Source organism: Macaca nemestrina, chromosome 2 (assembly GCF_043159975.1).
Source record: "Macaca nemestrina isolate mMacNem1 chromosome 2, mMacNem.hap1, whole genome shotgun sequence".
Lineage (NCBI taxonomy): Eukaryota > Metazoa > Chordata > Mammalia > Primates > Cercopithecidae > Macaca > Macaca nemestrina.
In genome coordinates this window covers 188,096,142-188,110,766 of record NC_092126.1, presented here as the reverse complement: position 1 = coordinate 188,110,766, position 14,625 = coordinate 188,096,142, and the positions used below count along the sequence as shown (strand labels likewise).

General features: G+C 35.7%; 1 pseudogene; it reads right to left on the bottom strand.

Annotated features, from left to right (window-relative positions):
- Positions 1–2,625: 2,625 nt before the first annotated feature.
- LOC105477575 (large ribosomal subunit protein uL24 pseudogene) lies at positions 2,626–3,087 on the bottom strand (annotated as a pseudogene).
- Positions 3,088–14,625: the final 11,538 nt, after the last annotated feature.

Below are 14,625 nucleotides of genomic sequence, written 5' to 3'. Positions count from 1 at the left end.
ATCAGCCGGGTGTGGTGGTGCATGCCTGCAATCCCAGCTACTCAGGAGGCTGAGGAGGGAGAATCGCTTGAACCGGGGAGGCAGAGGTTGTGGTGAGCCAAAATTGTGCCACTGTACTCCAGCCTGGGCAACAAGAGTGAAACTCTGTCTCAAAAAAAGAAAGAAAAAAAATGATAAATTTTATCATCACCAATAGATATGTAAGACATAGTATTTAACATATTTAAATAAATATTTTTCAACATTTAAAAAATTCATGTATTTAATTATTTTAAGTACTGTTTCTTTAAAGAAATTATACAAATTTCAGTTATATTATTAAGATAATACTAAAAATTAATATTTTTCATAATTACATTTAAATGTAAATGTAACTAGCACACTGTTGTCACATAATTTCGTTGCCAGTCTTGCAGCTGAGTATACAAATGGTAACAATGGCAAAAATGAACCTAAATTTATCTGTTTATTCAAAACTCTCTAGATATATGCTGGAAAGATCATTCCATGAGAGTTCTGGATTTTCATCAAGGTCATAACATCAACTAATTTGTAGCAATTTCCATTTACTTGAAATAAAATAAAATAAAATACACATATCTACCTTATATTTTCAAGGCTGATGAAAATACCAGCTAAGAATTAGATAAGGAGTTAGTTAATATATTATGAAATGTCTTGCAAGTGTCAGTTATTATTTGATACACTATACTGTACCTTTTCTCTCTATTCTTTCCTTCCATTCTACATTTCCTCAATGTTTTTCTGTTGTCTTAAATTTTACCCACTTAAGCTAGAAGTAAACAAAATAGTCTGGGGTTTGGTGGCTCATACCTGTAATCCCAGCACTTTCGAAGTCTGAGGCGGATGGATCACTTTAAGGGAAGAGACCACCGCTCATATTGTCTTATGCTCAATTTCTGCCTCAAAGAAAAGGTAGGAGTTAAAGAAAAAACAGAAGTGAAATCTGTAGTCAGACAGCCCAGCATTGCCTTCCAGGTCTGGTAGTTAAAGATCGAGCCCTGACCTAACCAGTTATGTTATCTATAGATTCCAGACGTTGTATGCAAAAGCATTATGAAAATCGTTGTCCTGTTCTGTTCTGTTCTGATTACCGGTGCATGCAACCCCTAGTCATATGGCCCCTGCTTGCTCAATCGATCACGACCCTCTCATGCAGACCCCCTTAGAACTGTAAGCTCTTAAAAGGGACAGGAATTGCTCACTTGAGTAACTCGGTTTTTGAGACATGAGTCTTGCAGACACACCTGGCCGAACAAAGCCCTTCCTTCTTTAACTTGGTGTCTGAGGGGTTTTGTCCGCAGCTCGTCCTACTACAACTTGAGGTCAGGAGTTTGAGACCAGCCTGGCCAACATGGTGAAACTCTGTCTCTACTTGAAAAAATACAAAACGTAGCTGGGCATGGTGGCAGGCACCTGTAATCCCAGCTACTTGGGAGGCTGAGGCAGGAGAATCACTTGAACCCGGGAGGCGGAGGTTACAGTGAGCTGAGATTATGCCACTGCACTCCAGCCTGGGCAACGAGAGCCAGACACTGAAAAAACAAACAAACAAACAAATTTCTACCTACATGTAAACCAAAAACAAAAAATCAGTGCCAGGGACTTGGTGGTGGTGGTGGTGATGTTTTTTCTCTAGTAATAGACACAGTGCTTGATTAACAGTAACTTCTTAATTAATACTGTATTTGACTAGAAACCAACAGGCCTGTATAGGCCTTGTTTATAGTGAAATTGACTTTGCAAAAAAATATTATTAATGAGAAAAATTACATTAGTAAACTAAGCTAGCACAACCACCATTTTGCCTTTCCCTTGATTAATCCTAGGCTACTGGGCCAAACCAACTTTGGAAGTCATTCAGACTATAGTTTAAATGAGAATAGGCCTTGCCCAAAACTCCACAGCTTTTGTAAAGCTAATGGGAGGGCATCAGGCTGGGGAGAGGAGAGGAAACGGAACGCTGCTAAGGCGCAGACAAAGACAATTGTCAGGCATTATTCTGGAGGGTTATAAGATGTGCTACTTCCCCAATTGCTCTTGGAAAACCTTTTCAGGTTTTTGCATGTCTGCCAGGGCTGCACTTTGAAGGCTCCACCTGGTCCTGCCAACTTAGCTCCTATGTCCCCACCCAGAAGAGATTCAGCTCACAGGAAGACAGTTCCCACCCTCTATGATTTTATCTCCAGCCCAATCAATCAGCAGCAAACAGCTGGTCACTGCCACCCCTTCCCCCAAACTGCCTTTAAAAATCCTCCAACCTATAAGCTTTGCTTGAAATGATCTGAGTAACAACGCCAATCTCCCACATGACGTGGCTGGCCTAATGTCTATAAAACTCTTTCTTTACTAAGATGCTGTGGTCTCTTTTTATGCAGCGGGCAGGAAGAACCTTTTGGGCAGTTACAATAGTCCACATTTCTATGCAGGGTGTTAAAAATCAGCATTCAAAAACACAAACGACTTAATCAACCTGTAATGAACGCTTATTGTGTGTCATAAATTATTCTAAGCCTTTGGTACTGATGGTAAGTAGTAGAGTCAAGATTCAAACAAGCAATTTGATTCAGAACCAGTTCTCTCTTTTTTTGTTTGTTTCAAGTTTTAATCAAAGCTTTTATATAAGATTACTTCCTGCATCTTCTCAATTGTTTCTTCCTTGTATTTGCCCTTTTCCTTTCCTACTTCGTGAGATTTGGCTTTCCGTTCAAGGATCTTTTTGCAGTCTTTGTCCAGTATTAGCCTAGTAATAACCACCTTGCTGGGGCGAATGCCTACGTGGACAGTTGTGCCATTAGCCTTTTCCCGCTGCACCCGTTCAATGTAGGTAACATATTTCTTCCTGTAAACCTGGACTACTTTGCCCATTTGCTGACCTTTATAGTGTCCTCGTACAACCTGAACTTCATCATCCTTTTGGATGGGCATGGATCACATGTTGTACTTCTGTCTCAGCTCTTTGGAAAGAAGAGAAGACATAATCTTCCTGCGAATGTGGGAAGGTACATTGAAATGCCTTTTGCAATTCTTGCTTCGGTTGGAAGTCACAAAGGGATTAAACTTCATTTTGTCCGCTCCCGCTTGGGTGATGGCCGCAAAAGGGAAGAGAACTCAGAATCAGTTCTTAACCACTGCACAGTGCTGCTCTCTAACCTTAATTAATGGAGTGAAAATACATTTTATGGAACCACACTATCTATGAAAATAGCCTGCCTAATCGGTAAATTTTTATCTAAATTCTAAAGAAAACAAGAAGACAAAGATGAATATAGGTTTTGCAAATCACCTGTGAGTTTGTGAGGGTAAGTTCTACAAAGCGTAGGGACAACAGACACATTTATTTAAAGACAAGGTGTGTTACAGTAGGTACATAGGAAGGCATGAGCAGGGCAGGAGAGGGCTTCCCCCACCACCCAGAATGTCAGATGAGCATCAACTGATGGTCAGGCAGCTGTTAACTGTTTCTCTAAAATAATCATTGGTCACAGTCAGTGCCAGAGAACGGCAGTCTCCCTGTCGATAGGAAAAACCTGAAAGTGTTGATCAGCAGCTTCCTATTGGGAAGCTCAGCAGCTAAGCAGTTGAGCAAGAAGCAAAATGGCAGAGTTTAACTGGTGTATGACCTCCGGGGGACATTCAGCTGGTGAGGGAACTCCTCAGGTGAGCATGAGTACAACTCCAACAGGTACACTGTGCATCCTCCCCTCTCCAGTGCTAGGCAGGCACTGCACCTGCAGGAAGCCCTCCCCCATGGAAGAATCAGGGAAAACGTAGGTCAAGACCCCGGAAGCATGCCAGTGTATAAAACTGCAAGTCAAAAGGTCAAACTGTGTACTCCATCTCTCAAGTTGGCCACTTGACCCTCTTCCAAGTGTACTTTCCTTTCTTTCACTCCTGCTCTAAAGCTTTTTAATAAACTTTCACTCACTCCTGCTCTAAAACGTGCCTCGGTCTCTCCTTCTCCCTTATGTCCTTCAAATTCTTTCTTCTGAGGAGGCAAGAATGAGGTTGCTGGAGACCTGCTGGTAACATATTTCGGTGCCATGTAACTCTAATACTTTCCACTGCTACCAGATGTATATTAATGATGGAGGGAAACTGATGCAGAATTTAGAAAAATAAACCAAGAGAGGAGCTCAACTTTGATTTAAAATGTAGTATTGTCTTAAAGAAAAGAAAAATTCTGTAAACTTTCTGTGAGGAGAAAGGACTTTGGTTTAAGGATTGTCTGGAGTAAACCTTTGTGAAATCAGGCACATTTCTTATAATCTTGGGATTTCAATTCTCACATTTATAAAATAAGAATGATAATAACTCCTTCGTTAATTATTTCTAAGGATTAATGAGTAACTGCACGTAAAATGTGTACCCACTTGGCAAAAACTAAATATGCACTAAAAATGATAGTCTTCATTAAAGAAAAAAAAAAACAAACTTTCATTGGTGTACTGAGAGAATAAAATAGTAAATCATCCTGAAAAGAAATTCAAATGTTGTTCCAAAAACAACCAAAGCTCATTTCTTTCTTATGTAACAATTCCAAAGAGAGCTCCCTTTAAGAAAGCTCTCTGCTCTGGGAGTTTATTAAGGGACCTAAGTTCTTTCTTTGATATGACTCCACCATTCCATAGATTCTTCTCATCATCCAGGTTACAGCTGCCATGAAAGAGCGAGTGTATGAAAAAGACACACCCACTCTGGTAAGAGCCCTGGAATAAAAGTGGTTCAAACCATTTTTGCTTACTTTCAATTGAGCAGAATTAGTTGCATGTCCCTCGGTAAGAGGCTGAGTATACAACCATGATTCTCTTTCTTATTTTAGCTGCAGTTACAATGTGAGGTTCCAGTCTGGCTCACAATCACTTCATACTACATGCCTACTGTCCCGATCCTGTGCCATGTCTTTTTCTGATTTTTGCCTGTGATGTCCCAGTAACACACAAACACAATTTGGAAGTGCAGGAACATTAAGAGGAGCAGGAAGGGCATAATATGCCATCGGAGTGAATGGAAAAATTCTCCAGCTTTAGTTCTTGAGAGAGACCGTACTGAGAGGATTTCTGTATTTGTCTTAAAAGACCCCATGGCAGCAACTCTAGAGCATCCTTATGTTGAGACTCCTCCTAACTTGTCTCTCTCTCTCTCCCCTCCATTGCTATGCTTCTTGCAATCGGTTCTCAAGTAAACTATCTGCACACAATTATTTCTCTAAGGCTCTGCTTTTGGAAAAACCCAAGTCACAATTTTTCACCATTTATTTATAAAGAGTCAACTGTATTTTCAAACCTTGTCCTCCTAGTAAAGGCATTTATCTTGAACAAGAGAAAATGAAAGATGCATTAACTGTATCTATCTTGATCTAATTAATTAATTTATGTAATTTTATACCAACTTAGATTTATCATTGTCTTTTTAACTATGACAATAGTGGATTCTTGAACACTTTATTTATGAGAATTTATAAATTTTCATTACTCTCCTACACCAATAAACGAGTATGAAAACTTATCCAGTGGATTATTTTGCTTTTGAGTTTTTTCTTATTAACAGAGATGTTAAGAAAATAGTAAGTGATATGTGCTCATTTTAATAATATTACATTTCTAGAGTCATTTCTAGCTTCATGTCAGAGTCCATAACAATAACAAATATGATAATAAAAGAAAACCATCATGCTGATGCATACTGGGGTTAAAGTGAGAAACTAAAGCACAAAATCAATACAACAAGTGTTTGTTAAAAGTTGATATTCCTGGGAGACACTACACCTCTATAAGGATGAAGTGTGTGGTGGCAAACCCAATTAACACATATTGAGACACATTCTATTAATTTCAGTGCTACTGCAATATCCAAGGTGGAGATGTTGTCAAAAGGGAGTTATTTTCAAGTTTGCATGTATCTATTAGATTCCTGCAAAACAACATGAATTTTCACAAAAATATAGATCAGCTCCCCTTTCAAATCATTGTTCCTGGAGTGTCTTAGCAGGAATTATGCCAATTTTCATAGCAAGACCAATTTCTTCTTGATGAATCATTTGTCTACATAGTAAGCCCTGCCAAACTATGAAAAAAATAATTACTTGTGGATAGGAAATATTCAACTGTAAATTACTTTGATTTCCCTTTACCTAAATTCAGTGTTCTAATTCCTTAACTCTCATTGCATTGTATTATTACTGTTTCTATTTTAGCATCTCATACAAGCTATAACTTTATTGCAAAAATATTAAATAAGCAAGTGTGTAGACACACACAGACACACAAACTACACACTCAAACATTTGTAAATCAGTAAATCATTGGCTTTGCTTATCTTACAATTATTAGCTTGCAAACACAAAGCAATGAAAAAAATTCTATACTCTTTTAAAATGTGTAAAATTAGGCAGAAACATTAAGTAGGACATCTACCAAGTTCTTAAGTGCATACACTTTTATACCACCATTGCATTTGGTTGTGTTTCTAGTCTAAATCTAAAATTATCTGACATGACCAGGCATGGTGGCTCAGGCCAGGAGCGGTGGCTCATGTCTGTAATTCCAACACTTTGCAGGCCAAGGTGGGTGGATCACTTGAAGTCAGGAGTTCGAGACCAACCTGGCCAACATGGTGAAACCCCACATCTACCAAAAACACAAAAATTAACTGGGTGTGGTGGTGGGTGCCTGTGGTCCCAGCTACTTGGGAGGCTGAGGCTGGAGAATTGCTTGAACCTGAGAGGTAGAGGTTGCAGTGAGCCAAGATCACGTCATTGCATGCCAGCCTGAGTCACAGAGCAAGACTCTGTCTCAAAATAAATTAAAATTAAAATTAAAATAATTTGATGTTAATATATTTTCCACAAAATCCTATTATCCGTGAACACTCCTAAGTCTGCACATTGTTTTAGCAATACTATTCGATATTTTAAAGGTTCATTTTGGTATCAGGTTCTGAAACAGGAACAGGAGTGAGAAGAATAACAGCTTTGCATTCATCCCAAATCTGAATGGGTTTGTGGAATTAACTTTCTGAAGCAGGTGTTTCTGAACAAGAAGTATCATTGGGAGACATTCAATTTCTCTCAGCATTGGGGATATATTATAATGTAGGCAATGACTGTTTTTGTTTTCACTCTCCGTAAATACAGAAACAACCTCCGTGTTCTTGAACTTCCATTGCTTTGAAACTCAAACAAACAAACAACCACAAATGCCTTCAAGCCCTTTTACCTCTATTTCAGCTTTTGCTGCGCACTGCAGAGGATTTACCTGGCTCATTTTCTCAGTTATCCTATGGATCCTCCAAATCAAAAGATTCAGGAGTGAGAATTTTCTTCTTTATGGACATAAAGGTAAATTATATGTGGAACCATGAGGAGAGTATTTTCCATTATCAGCCCAGGTATTTATAAATAAAATTTTAGCTATGGCGTCATGGACTTCATACACAAATTTTAAAAATTCTTTTACTATTGTTTTTACTCCTTAAAGAGTATTAAAGTAAGAAAACCAAACACCGCATGTTCTCCCTCATAGGTGGGAATTGAACAATGAGAACACTTGGACACAGGGTGGGGAACATCACAAACCGGGGCCTGTCATGGGGTGGGAAGAGTGAGGAGGGATAGCATTAGGAGACACACCTAATGTAAATGACGAGTTAACGGGGTGCAGCAAACCAACATGGCACATGTATACATATGTAACAAACCTTCACATTGTGCACATATACCCTAGAACTTAAAGTATAATTAAGAATAAATAAACAAAAATTTTTAAAAAGAGTATTAAAGTAAGAGCCAAATAATCTTGCTTTTGTAACAATCATAAAAGGAGGAATATCAGTTTTCCAGAACTCGATATGTTCCTTAATATCAAAGCTTTATAGGCATAATTTGCAAATCCACATCTGGGACACCTCTCTAGATTTATCCTTGCTTTGCCTTCAAGTTAGAGAGAACAGTTAGGTCACAGAATGCTAATCTTATCATCAACTAGTACCAAATCTTTAGTTAAGGAGGGACTATTCCTTAGAATTTCATGAAATATATGTTTTATCATGTTTATTTATCATTAAAGAAATTGCTATTTTCAACCACACAAACACACTCATAGAGGTAAGTGTTGCAATTTTACAACTATATGGGTCCATTTACTGTCTTTCATTTGCTTAACAATTGAGTGTTGAACACTTGTTATATTCAAAACACTTTCTAGGTTTTTTGCATATATCAGAGAACAAAATAGACACGTTTCCTGCTCTCAAAGAAATTAAATTTTAGAGGAGAGGCAGTAATCAATGAATAAAATGAAGAAAGCAAATTATTTGCTATGTAAGAAGAGGGTAGGTGATAAGTTAAACAATACTCGTACATCAGGACAAATGGGTGGCTGTGTCTGTAATGATGTTATCATTTAAACGAGACTTCTCTAAGAAGCTGACATTTGGTAAGAACTTAAAGGAGGCATATCCATCCGGAAATAGAAGAGTATTCAGATTTCGCAAAGGATTTAAGTTAGGAGCATGCCTGTTGTGATTGATACTCTCAAAGAAGATGGATATAGCTGCAGAGGAATGGGAGAAGTCTGCCGGGGTGGGGGGAATGAATAGCAAGAAATAAAGTAGCCAAGTCATAAGGATCCTTAGAGAATATTTTAAGGCCTCTGTCATTACTTTAAATAGTGCAAGCAGACATTGCAAAGATTTAGGCAAAGGGGCGACAGAATATAACATATATTCAAAGGATCATACTGGTTGCCATATGAGAATATGAGGGCAAGGATAAAATTATTTTAAATTGTAATTTTCGTAAAAGAAAGAGGAATTTTAAACGTCATTCTAAAAAGTATTTTTTACTTCTTAGATGGATTTAAGTCTAGAATGTTGATCCCAGAATGAATAATATAATAGTAAATATTTATTTGTACCTATAATTACAATGAAAAATTATGTATCCATACACATGAAGTTATAAGGTATTTTTTTAAATAGACATTTAGCTTATAGTATTGTCATTCATCTCAATGAATGCCAAATAAAAGCAAAACATCATATTTGGCTTTCTGTATTATTATTTTACCTATTTTTTATTCTGTACAATTCAAAGTTATTGTTATACACTCTGTAAGTTTTGACAGCACAGTATTCAAAAACTATAGGCCAAATTAAGACACAGAACACTTCCTTAATGGCCCTCTATAACAGTTCCATGCTCTCTGTAGTCATTTACACTTACTCCAAATCAGTCATTTATTCTCCACTGTCATACTTTTGTCTTTTGATGAACATCACAGAAATAGAGCCATGTAATACCTATGGGCTTGAGCCTGGCATGTTTCACACAGCATAGTGGATCTGAGATTTATTCATGCTGTGTGTGTCAGTTCATTTTGTTACATTGCTGACTGGTATTTCACTGTATGGATGTTACATAATTTGTTTTTCATTTACCTGTTAAAGAACATTTGTCATGTTTTCACTTTTGAGTTATGACAAACAAAAATGTTATAAACATCTATGACCAGATTTTTTTGTGAACAAATTTTTTTGGTGAATATTTATTTATTTATTTATTTATTATTATACTTTAAGGTCTAGGGTACATGTGCACAACGTGCAGGTTTGTTACATATGTATACATGTGCCATGCTGGTGTGCTGCACTCATTAACTCGTTGATGCACCCATTAACTCGTGCGAATATTTTTCAATACATAGAATTGGAATTGCTGGTCATGTAAGGGTATGTGTGACAATTCCCAAACTGCCAACTGTTTTCCATCACCTTCTATCCCTACCAACAATGTAAGAAGTTTCATATTACTCTACATTCCAGCGGGCACTCATTACTGTCAGTTTAATTAATTAATTAATTTTTCAGTGTGGCGCTGTGATTTTAATTTGCATATTTCTAACAACTAATTATCTTAAGAATCATTATTTAAATGTAATAAAGGTATGCAGTTTATTTTCCAACTGTATACATTTTTTGATAAGGTGTTTATTCAAATCTTTTGTTCATTTTTTTAGTTGTTTGACTGTTTGCATTCTTGTTGTTTAGTTTTGAGAGTTTTTATATATTCTGGACATAGATCATTTTTTATGTAAATGGTTTCAAAAATATTCTTCTGATTTGCAGCTTGTCTGTTCATTCCCTTAGTAATATTTTTATAGGGCAAAGTTTTAAATTTGTATGGTCTATTGCTTTTTCTCATATGGTTTTTCCTTTTTCTGTTCTATCTAAGAATCTGTTGAGTAACCCATGTTTACAAATACATTATCTTAGGCGTTCGTATAAAAGTTTTGTAGTTTTACATTTCACATTTAGATGTGCGTGTATTTTTTTTATATGGTTATTTATAAAAAGATAATTATTCCAGTACAATTTTATTAAAGGACCAGCTTTTCCCCAGTGAGTATATTTGAAGCTTTCTAAAAATAAATTGCAACACAGATTAAAAAAGAAAAAGAAAAAGATTGCTCTCACTGGCCAAATGACCATGCAACGGGTAGCCTGGAAAAATAGGAAAGGTTTGAATAATACTGATTTTGCTCTAGCCAAACACTATAGAAAAATAGTAGGCTTTGTTCCATACACACAGGAAAAGGCTAAATGGGAATACTAGAAGTCCACTCTCATGAGACAGTAATGAGGCTCCACATACCACCGCAGGGGTAATGCCAGAAAAGGCCAAATAGGGAGCCAGGACTTTCATCATCAACAGCTAATAACAGGACTTCCCTCCCCCTATGCTGCTGTTTATTGGAGACCACGTGGGCAGCTTAGACACCTACCCTCATCTAGCAGCAATAAGGCATCCTTGCCGCTCTGTGCTGGGTATCGCAGAGGAGTCCCAGTGGATAGCTAGGACTTTCAAAATCACCTGGTAACAAGTTGTAACAAAGCCACTCCAACCACAGTGTTAGTGAAGACCATGTGAGGAGCTGACACTTCCAGCCCAGGCTATCAGTAATAAGGAGCTCCCTCTCAAGTGTCAAAGGAGGCCCCCTGGAAGGGATGAGCCATCCATTCTTCTCCTGCCACAGCATTGTCAGAGGAAGCCAATTAAAACAGAATATTTAAATAAGATTGAAAACATAATAACATGACATGAAAATATTCATGATTTAATAGAAAATCATTTACCATACCAAAAACCAGGAAGATTTCAAACTAAATTAAAAAAATTAAAATACAGATAATAGATGCCAACACTGAGATAACACAGATATCAGAATTACCCAACTAGTATTTTAAATCAGTGATGGTAAAAATGCTTCAGTCAACAGTTTTGAACATACTTGAAATGAAATAAAAAAAAATAAAGACTTAACAAAGAAATAGAATTTCTCAACAACAACAAAAATTTAAAGGAGAATAAAATGGAAAATTTATAACTGCAATAGTACACAATATCAAAAGTAAAATCTCAGCGAAGGGCCACAATATTGCTAAGATGTATGGAAAAAGGAAAGAATTAATGAATTGAAAGAGGACAATTAAAAATACACATTATGAATAAAAGTTAGACTGAAAAAAATAAATAGAGCATTACAGACCTGTCACAAAAGATCTAATATTCATGTTATCAGAATTTCAAAAGTAAAGAAGAAAGAAGTGGAAACTGAAAAATTACTTGAAGATATAATGGCTGAGAACTCTAAAACATCTGTCAAGACATAAACTTACAGCTTGAAGAAGCTGAAAGAACTGCAAAAATGTTAAATACAAAGACATCTATGCCAAAATCATCTTAATCACACTTCTTACAACTAAAGACAAAGAAAAAGAAAACAATCTTGAAAGCAGCCAGAATAAAAGTAACATCATACTTTGGGGAAAATATTATCTGAATGACAGGTTTTTCACAGAAGCCGTGGAGGCCAGAAGAAAGAAGCACTCTCGTTTTGATGATGAAAGAAAAGAACTGCAAATCCACAATCCCACATCTAGGGAAAATATCATTTGAGAATAAAGAGAAGTAAAAAAAATCTCAGAAGAAGAAAAAAAAAGAAGTTGTCATCAGCAGATTTATCCTAAAGAATAACTAACAGAAATTCACTCAGTAAAAAAGAAACGTTAAGGGAAGGAATGATATGACATCGGATTAGAACAAAATACTTGGTAAGCAAAAATTAGGGAAAAATACAGTAAGTTTTCTTACCCTTTATATGTTTTTTAAATTAGGCTTGATGGTTAAAGCAAAAATTATAATACTAACTGATACGGTTTAAATGTATGTACAGAAAATATTTAAGTCTATTAAATTATAAGCAGAGAGAATAAAGGAATGTAAAGAGAAGTAAGGTTTATATGTTCTGCTTAAATTTCATTACCTAAATTTCACAGAGGTTAGAAGATACATATAAACTGTGTAATTTTGAATTATTGCATAAAGGAAACCTGCAATTTGAATTAATTTGGAGATAATAAGTTAAAAGAGCATAGACAAATATATGATTATTTTTATATACCCTTTGGAATGGTTAATTTTATTGTCAACCTGACTGAGCCACAGTGCCCAGATATTTAGTAAACATTATCCTGGATGGTTCTATGGCAGTGTTTTTGGATAAGATTAACATTTAAATTGGCAGAGTGTGAGTAAAGCAGAGTGCCCTCCATAATGTGTGGGCTTCATTCAATCAGTTGAAGGCCTTATCTGACCTCTCATAAGCAAGAAGGCATTCTTTCAGGAAACTGCTTTGGACTCCAGTGAAGCTCTTCCAGGAGTCTCTAGGCTGCAGGCCAACACTATCAGATTTTCAGATTTTAGAATCTCCAAGCTTCTGCAATTGCATGAGCCAATTCCTGTCTATCTTTCTGTTTCTGTCGCTCTTTGTCTGTGTCTCTGCCTTTGTCTATCTCTTTGTCTCAGCATCTGTCTCCATTTCTATCTGTGTGTGTGTGTGTGTGTGTGTGGGTGGGTGGGTGAGAGAGACTAATACACCCCTTGATGATTTTATGTCTAGTTCTATTAACTGTTGACAAAGGGGTGTTGAAGTTTTTCAACTACAATTTTAAATATGCTTCCATTTCACTTTTATCTATTTTGATTTATATATGTTACATCTCTGTTGTTTGGTGCATACACATTTACAATTGATATACAATCTTAGTGTATTGGCTCTTTAACCATTATAAAATGATATGTAAATACTTTCTGCTTCTCTCTACATGTTACCTTATTCTAGAGTGACTCAGGACATCTACAGGTTCCATTTCCGAGGTACCTACTATGATATGTCATATCTTAGACTACAACAAAAGAATTTCACCCAATTTAAATAATTACAATTATAGAGTCTCTTCTCAAAATAAAATGTAACAAAACTAGAAATAAATAACACTTTTTCTTAATTCTGAAGAATCAGAAAAAAACAGATTTTAAAAAGAATTATGAGTCAAAAAGGAATCAAGAAACACATTTAACTGAATAAAAATGAAAATGTAACATATTAATAGTTTCAGAACATAGCTAAAACACTAACGAGTGGTCAACTTGTAACACTAAATGTGTGCGTTAGAAATAAGACACCTCAAATAACTACTCTCAATTACCACCTCAAGAATCTAGAAAAAGAAAAGTAAAATAAACCCAAAGCTAGCTGAATGAAAGAAATAATAAACATAAAAGCAGAAATCAATGAGATTGAAGACAGAAAACCAATAGAGAAACTCAGTAATACAAACAGCTGGTAATTTGAAAATAAAAAAAAAAATGATAGAATTTTAGTAACACTAATAAAGAAAGAGAAAACACAGATTGCTAATATTAGGAATGAAAGAGGACATGTCACTAGAAACCCTGCAGATATGACAAAGATAAGAAGAGAATATTATGAAAAACTCTACAAACATAAATTTGATGTTTTAGATGAATTGGAGCAGTTACCCATAAAACCAAACTACTGGAACTCACTAAATATAAAATACATAATTTTAAATATTACATAAACACAGTTCAAAAAGTAAACAAAACAAAAACCCCAGAGGAATATTCCTCATAAATACAGAAGAAAAGAATTTTGTAACATTAGCTAATAGAAATCAACATTATATAAACAGAATTATACACCATGAACAAGTGAGTTATTTTAGAGATGTAAGACTTCCAATATTTGCAAAGCAATTAATTTAATCTACCACATTAACAAACTAAAGAAAGAAAATCAGATGATCATATCAATTAATGAAGAAAAAGCGTTCAACAAAATTCAACATACATTCATGACAGAAACCAAAAACATAGGAAGAGAGGAGCATTCACTCAAAGATGAGGAACAAAGAAAGCATGTCCATTCTCTCATTCAAAACAAGCATGCCCACTCTTAATCAAAATCGTGCTGGATTTTTTTGCCAGTGCAATATAGCAAGAAAAGTAAATAAAAAACACACAGTGCAGTGAGCCGAGATTGTGCCACTGCACTCCAGGCTGGGCAACAGAGTGAGACTCTGTCTCAAAAAAAAAATAAAAATAAAAAAGATCAGAAAGACAGAAACAAAAGTCTCTATTTGTAGATTACATGATAGTCTATGGAGACAATAATCAGAAATCTCTAAAAAGAAAAAAGAAAACTTAGAAATGTCAACTAAGTTCAAAAAATTGGAAGATAA